Genomic DNA, 7,151 nt, shown 5'->3' with positions numbered 1-7,151 from the left:
CCTAACATCTATGAATCTATGAATCTATGGCATTCCTCAGGTTGTATAGGATTTCCTATTCATTCTAGATCCTTAAGATGAGGGCATGGAACTATAATGTGAACTCTTCTCCCTCCTTCTTGAAGATTTTGGTGGGGATTCCATCAACCCCAGGTGCCTTGTCATCCTTCATCTGCTGGATGACTCTCCTTACCTTGTCAAGGGTTGGAGGAATTCTGGGATTGTCTCTGACTAGGTGTTGTGGGATGGAGTTGAAAACACTCATATCAACAACAGAGTCTTGATTGAAATAGTCTTCTAAATGCTCCTTCCAAAGAATGTTGATGGCTCCCCTTTCCTTCCTCCTTCATCTCTAGGTTTCAAGCAGGTTGATCCTTGAGTGCTCAGACCATAGATAGCTTTGGTGGCACTGAAAAAACTGTATATCATGGACATTGGCAAAATGTTGAATCTCCTTTGCCTTGTCTACCTACTGTTGGCTCTGGATTTAGGACCCAGATGCCTTGTTCCAGGGGGACCCACCCTCAGGCTGGCCATGACCTTTCCATTTGATAATATGCACATTTTTTGATACACAGTGATAACACAAAAGAAACAGTACAAGCAATCAAACAATTCTCTCTCTCTCTCTATATATATATCAATTTTAGGGCTGTCATCAGAGTCAGAATACAAATGGTCAGGATACAGACTTCACTCTGAGGCTTTCCCTTAGGTGTCAGATGTCAGTATGTCAGCAGTCTGGAGGTAGGATGTTGAGGCTTGTACCCCCACCCCCATTCCAGTGGGGTGGATGAAATGGGCTGGTGGTGTGCTCTCTGTCCATGGTGGCCATGGGGAGCCTTTCTGGGGGACAGGGAAGAGGACCCCACTCAGGGACCCTCTCAAGGAGGAGGATGGAGTGGAAGAGGAGGAGGGACCTAGGCAGAGGACTTGGGCAGAACAAGGAGAAGGACCCTTTGTTACTCTCAAGTCTCTATTTTTGTATTCTCCTTCCCTCCTGATGACTCTTCATCCATGGCTGTCACTGATTGGTCTCTCTGTATTTATCACACTGTGCATATAGGTCATCACATGCACACCCTTTCCAAAACAGGAATTTCAGGCCCCCCTTTTTGGCCTTGCAAGCTGCTGCCACCTCATCTCATGTTATGGAACAGTATGGTACATGACCCCAGTTTCTCAGACTGTGTGTGTCCATTGGCCTTGTTGTGTTAGACAGCCTGTCTACCTCAGAAAGCTGAGAAACTCTGTATGAGACCCAGGCTCTTCAAAAAACAATTAAAGTGATTATATACATATTTATAACACAGTTTCCAACCCCCTCCCCCCAAACTTAAGCTATCACCTACCAACTCGTCTTCATATTGCGGTTCTCCTTTGGACCTCTGCCTTGACTTGTTGGTGACTCAGTTTCTTTTGCTTGGAGTTCATATCGTTATTTAACCTTTTGTCTTCCTTAACAAGTAAGCACATCTCTAGAAATATCAAAACATCAACAAATGGTGAGGCCCTCACTGAGCTAGTCAGTAGAAATTTCAGCAAGACCATGCAATCATTTAAAAGATTCATAGATGCTTTCTGCAGAAAGCTGCTTGTCTGTATGTAATGAGTAAGAAGGAAATATGTAGGAGTAGGGAAATTAAAATAAGGGGATATTAAAATTCTGTCATTCTTCTCCCTAGTTTTTCCTGTCCCTATATTTACTAAAGAAAGAGAGATACTACAAACGTGGCCGTATACATCATTATTTATTTTAAAATTAATACAGTAGTGACATATCTGTTAGCTGTACACAAACTTCTTTTTGCATTTTGTTTTGCAATATTTTATGTATGTGTTTACTTGATTTTATTTGATTGCTATAAGGCCACCTGCACTAAAATTGAAAGTATGAACTTGTTCTTTGTTAAATATATAAATATGCCGATAGGTTGAAATTGGATTCATTCAAAAGTAATAAGCCGAATATATTCATATTTAAAAAGACAATCTATACACAATTCATATGATATTGACCCTGCAGAATGACCTTCAGGGACCATGGAGGCAATGAGCGTGCTAAATTTGGACTGTGTGATTCTTTGCATCACTTAATACTTGTAAAGCATCTTATTAAGAAATGTTTTATCCTCTCCTCAGTTTTAACTTGTGTCAGTGTTAGAAGTTGTGCAGGAAGCAGAGATATGTGGATGCCTCTTGCATGGCAAAAAGCTACAATGATGTGCTATTGCTTATAAGGTGTAGCAGACAAAGCTCATGTGTGTGAGCTTGCATGAAATTAATCCTTAGAGTTTAAATCCTCTTTAATTTTTATTGTGTTCAAATGTGCAAAATGTTGTCAAAGTATGTGCAGTGATCCTTTTCTTGGCAGAATGAATCAGAAACTCCCAAGGGATCATGTAGTTTATCCCTTGAAATTGAGGATGATACACATTAAATAACAGCCCCCTTTTTAACTGGATCTGGTGCTTAGCCCAATATATGTTTGAACTAATGTTAGATAAGTATAAAACGTATATAATGTGTTCAAATCATTATCAAGCTTGAGGAGTGAACAGCATTTAAAAATGATCATTGGGAGTACACAGGAATTTTCTTTTGTGTTTTTCTGAATGCAAACAGTATGAGATGAAGAAAAATAACAGGTGGATTTTGTCATATTCTGATTATTAAAGTGGTAGTTTGCTGTACGCAGCAGAATATTGTATATATTCATAGAGTTTAAGGCCAGATGCTATCATTATATCATCTAGTCTGATTTCCTGTCTATCACAGGCCATTAATTTTCACCCAGTTACCTCTTATTGAGCTCAATAACTTATGTTTGAATAAGCATATCTTTCAGAAAGTCTTGATCTGAAGATTTCTGAATATGAAGATTCCCAGGCTTCTCTTCATCATTAGTTCCAGTGGTTAATCATTCTCAATATTAAAAATACATGCCTTATTTCTAATTTAAATTTATATAGCTTCAACTTCCCTGCTTCTTGTCATGCCTTTTTTTGCAGTTAAAGAGCTCATTACACCTAGTATTTTTCCACATGAAACTACTGATAAGCAGTTTGCAAGGAACTTCTTTATCTTCTTTCCCTTTGCTAAAATGGACTGATTTCTTTCTAGGTGTGGCTATGCTGCTTCCACTGTGCTCACAAGATTGTTACCAAAAGAATGTCCACACACCTACTCCTGCTACACAAACACACAACATCTAGAAATAAGGTGGTAAAGGTGCCCCAGAGTTGTTCTCAAGGATGCTAGGCCCCCTCTATGTGTGCTGGTAAAAGCTTGATGGGATCTAATGTGTGATCCACACAATCGCATGTCCTGCCATGCCACATATGCATGGCAAGAGGCATGACTGTGGGATTTCATATTAGATCCTATCACTCCTTATTGCCAGTGCAGACGGAGCCTGATCCAGGCTCTCTTTGCATCAGCAAGAAGTAGGCTCCTGTGTCTAGGAGCCATCTCAGTTGAAGCCATCACAATCTCCCAGGCTTGAGGGTAGGTCAAACCCCTGGGGCTGAGGGATGGTGACAGCTGTGATCTCCTAGGCTTGAGGGTTTCATGCATCCCGAGATTGGGAGACGGTGGGAGCCATGATCCCCCAGAGACAGCTGCATCCCTAGCCCCCCACTGTCAGGACCCAGCTGCAGCACCCAGTGTCCACAGCTGTGGGATCCATGTTGCCAGGACCCAGAGTCAGCAGCTGCTGGGGCTGAAATTCATGTCACCTCCAGGACTCCCAGACCTGGCTGGGCAGGGTGCACCCTTGCTGCTGGGTGCCCTGTCAGCTGATAGGGCTCCCAGCTTCAGGAGAGACCCTAACACACATGCCAATTAAAGCTCTATTGCAACCAGCTATAACGTTAGTACACATTTTTGAGGTCTAACTTTATAATTCGTTGGAGCTTTTTAAGGCATGATAGCTACTTGTGCAATATGTGTAATTTGTAGAGGGGGCCCTACTAGAGATGGAGGCTGTTCCATTGGTAGGGCAGCTAGCAGCAAGCCCCCAGATGGATGGACATTCCCTGCCAAGTCAGGGGCTTGCTGCTAGGTGCTCCACCAGCAGATCAGGGCAGGGGCCTGGGACCTGTCCCTTCCCCACAGCTCTTTCCAAGCCTCATGCCTTGATCACCCAATTGGGGGCATGGGACTAGGAAAGAGCTGTGCGGCTGGGACCTACCCCAGACCAGGACAATTCCTGGCCAGCCCCAGGCTGTGTGGGAAAGTCTTCATGTGCAGTCTTAGCTGGCTGGGAACTGCCCCATTTCAGGACTTGTCTGCACAGCCCAGGGAGAGGTTGATGGGTCCACAACAGGTGGAAGGTGCTTGTCCAGAGGTGGCAGAGTGTCACAGGCCTAAAAATAGCCCAGTCATGGCTGGGAAAGAGAATAGGCAAGGCCCTGCCCTGCAGCTAAGCCATGGCTAACATGTATAGACATTCACTAGATGGGGTTAGATGATTCCCAATCTCATTTAGTTTACCTGCTTAGGTGAACAAAATGAGATTGGGCCAGCCATTTTTGGCCTGATCTAATCTCCCCAAATGTCTGCACTTAGATCAGCACTTAGATCAACCTAACTGTTGCACTTACCCTTTGAAAGTCAACAGAAGTAAATTTTGATTCATCTCCAATTTGTTTTCTAGATGGAAACATTCACAAAAGTTAAATCTTAAACATGTAACAGACTGCAAATGCGGGCTTACCAGATGGGTTTGAGATACTTACCCTGGGCTAGAAACAGTGCCAGTGAACTCTGAGCAACCCCAAGGGTGGAGGAGGGGAGTCCTGCCTTGTGGAAGAGAAGCCAATCTAGAGAAGGGGTTTTCAATCCCCTCATTTGCATGGAAGGGGGATGGCCGGACTTGGGGGCTAGCCACCCTGAGCCCTGGTTGGCCAGTTTGCAAGCCAGGGAGGGACTGCTGGAGGGGATAAAAGCAGCAGCTGAACTGGCGTGGTGGGGGGCTGTTGACAGTGACTCCAGGGAATGACGCAGGAGGCCTAAGAAGAGCTGGGGTGAGCTGACCCAGCAGAGGGAGCAGACAGACCCCTCTGAAGAGCCTCAAAGGCCCTGGGAGAAGAAGGCAACAGCAGGCGGTCGTGCCTCCAGCCCTGCAGCAGAAAGGGAGCTGCGGCCAGGGTTTGGGGCAGAGAGGTGGTGCCCCAAGGCCCCATCACAGTGTGCTGGACATGCCGGGAGTCCCTCCACTCCACTGCCGAGATGAAGCAGCGGCCAGGAGCACAGGCGGTATCCTTATCCGGAGCAGGGAGCTGGACCGGTGAGTTGAGGAAATCCCTTACCTTCCTTGGGGAAGCGGGACAGCAGCAGGCAAGGCATTGGGATCCTGAGGAGCAGCAGAGTGCCAGGACGAGGGTCCCTGGGAGCTCGGGGCACAGGCCGATAATCAGAGTGGGATTGGCAAGCCACGAGGCGTGTGGGGTGCCCAGCCAGTCATCTGGAGCAGGGGTTTAGAGCAACGATCCCTGGGGGCTGCATGTGCTGCTGACCCTCTGCCACTGACTGCCCCAGAGGGGACTCAGTCCTGTCCCTTATTCTGCAGCTGATTGTCATCAGATGGAGTCCCTGAGCTTTGTGCTTGGGTCATGCTGATTGCTGCAGGAGCCTATTCTGTTGCTTGTTGCTTGCCTTTTTGGTTGCCACAGCAGGTCGCCCTTCAGCCTCTTTCGGGGGTTGGGGTTTGATACAATTTGATTGCTGCAAACCAGAAGAGCTTAACCTGTTGCAGTCTGTCGCTTATTGGGAAACCTGTTGGAGCTGCTGGGAGTAAGCACCTTGCTTCCTTGTGGTAGCATCTCAGCAGTGGCTGAAAGCTGCCATTTACCCTATCTGTGGTTCTTGAGTCAAGGGTTGACTAATGCATTCTGGTTTGTTTTGTTATTCATGTTATGCCATTTAAGTTCACTTGTAAATAACCTTTCCTATTATTCTTGTTTTGTAAATAAAGTGTAAATGGTTAAATCAGTTAAGTGTTAGACCTTCTTGGGACCACGGGCTGCTCTGTGGGGAGCAGGGCCAGCTGGAAAGTAAATTGGTGCTGGCCAGAAGCCCTGCCCCACTCTCACCACATCATCCCTGATATTGGGCAGAGGTGGCAACTATTGGGCCCCCACCTGGGTTACAAACATATATTTGATCAATTTCTAGAGGATCAGAACTAAGATACCAGCAAGGTTTTCCTTATCCCTATGGAAGCTAAATTTCCTCTGTTGATCCTTCACAGCAGATGCTGATACTGAAGAGGCACTGAACAGATACTGAAGAGGCAGATCTGAAATTTTTTTGGGACTAACATGCTTTGACTCTAGTTGCAATGAAAAGAAAAGGAAAGGAAAGGAAAGAAAGAAAGAACAAGATGCTAATGGAAAGTTATTTTACTTATCTTTGTATTCTAATCACCATGACACAGTTATCCAACTTTTAACCTGAACTCTCTTTCCATCTCCAGGTAGAAAGAATATTATCTTTTCAACATAAAAATCTAATACTCATCTGGATTCTGTATAATATAACGAATTTGCACGCTACTCATCTCTATGCATCACAATTTTCCTTAAAAAAGTGCAACTGTTCCCTAAAGCAAAGATTTAATGGCCATGTGCTATAGTGAAGTCTCATAAGTAAGACTCCATAATATTTGCAAAATGTACTGCAAAACATTAACTGGCAGACTATGACTGATAATACATTATTGAAACTTAATTACCTTTGAAATATTTTGCAGTATTTTGATCTAGTGACTTTTTCATGCACTAACAAGAATTGTATATCACCAAGGGTTATGCTGAGGTGTTTTATGTAATTTCAGAAAACAACAATAAATAAATGAAGAAATATATTTTGTGATTCAGCATCGTTGCTTTTTTTACTTATTCACTTATGTGTTTTTGCTTGTCTAGTAATTTGCAATGGGTATCTCAGCCATTTGTTAAAATTAATGAGTTCTGTGAGCTGAAGTAGGAATATATTTTAATTCCATAGTGTATAGCTCTTCTTGTCGTGTTATAAATCCCTGTGCCTGCTAGTAGCATGCTATTTCTTACAAACCAACAAGAATACTGATAATGGAATGAGAAAGACAGGAAATGCAAAGAAAATATAAATTACACAGTACTGTTCAT

At 44.0% G+C, this 7,151-nt stretch overlaps 1 long non-coding RNA gene across 1 annotated transcript; it reads left to right on the top strand.

Annotated features, from left to right (window-relative positions):
* The first annotated feature begins 2,948 nt into the window (after window positions 1-2,948).
* Window positions 2,949-6,868, top strand: LOC132251210 (uncharacterized). The gene is made up of 2 exons (XR_009463115.1): window positions 2,949-5,290; window positions 6,254-6,868. It is a non-coding gene; the product is annotated as an uncharacterized LOC132251210 (long non-coding RNA).
* The last annotated feature ends 283 nt before the right edge of the window (window positions 6,869-7,151 follow it).

Source organism: Alligator mississippiensis, chromosome 1 (assembly GCF_030867095.1).
Source record: "Alligator mississippiensis isolate rAllMis1 chromosome 1, rAllMis1, whole genome shotgun sequence".
In the NCBI taxonomy this organism is placed as follows: domain Eukaryota; kingdom Metazoa; phylum Chordata; order Crocodylia; family Alligatoridae; genus Alligator; species Alligator mississippiensis.
The sequence above is the reverse complement of the archived record's forward strand: the minus strand, read 5'-3'. Positions and strand labels throughout refer to the sequence as shown.